The following is a 600-nucleotide window of genomic DNA, read 5'->3' as shown; positions in this document are numbered from 1 at the left end:
CGTCTCTCTCTCGTCTCTCTCTCGTCTCTCCCTAGTCTCTCCCTCGTCTCTCCCTCGTCTCTTCCTCGTCTCTCTCTCGTCTCTCCCTCGTCTCTCTCTAATCTCTCCCTCGTCTCTTCCTCGTCTCTCCCTCGTCTCTCCCTCGTCTCTCCCTCATCTACTCTTTTCCTTTCCCTTCCCATCCAATCGAATCCTCGCATTAACAGGCGCGAGTCGTCGATCGAAAAACGAGAACACAGGCTCTCGTGCCTATGCGGCTGCTATGTCGCTAAATCTTTCGCCAAATTCGGGGGACTCCTCGGGGGCCCGAGGAATCTCTTCGCCTTATCCAGCGAACGTTTAAATCGATCCTTCCCCTCGGGGAAACGAAGGCCCCGGGGCCCGCTCGAATCTCGTTACCGCGCCCAGCGGGGCTCCGATTACCATTTCTCCGGACAAATCGTCGCCTTCTCGTATCAGCGAGAATCCTTGCCGAGAGACTATGAGCGGCCGCAGCTCGCATGCATCCGGGGAAATTCCTCCGTCGCGGATTATTCGAAGAAGGGGAAGCGCGGTTTTACGCCGGCCGGTGAGTTTAGAGGCCAACTCCTATGACTCATT

This window comes from Apis dorsata, unplaced genomic scaffold, assembly GCF_000469605.1.
Source record: "Apis dorsata unplaced genomic scaffold, Apis dorsata 1.3 scaffold_188, whole genome shotgun sequence".
NCBI lineage: Eukaryota > Metazoa > Arthropoda > Insecta > Hymenoptera > Apidae > Apis > Apis dorsata.
Note: the sequence above shows the minus strand (reverse complement) of the source record.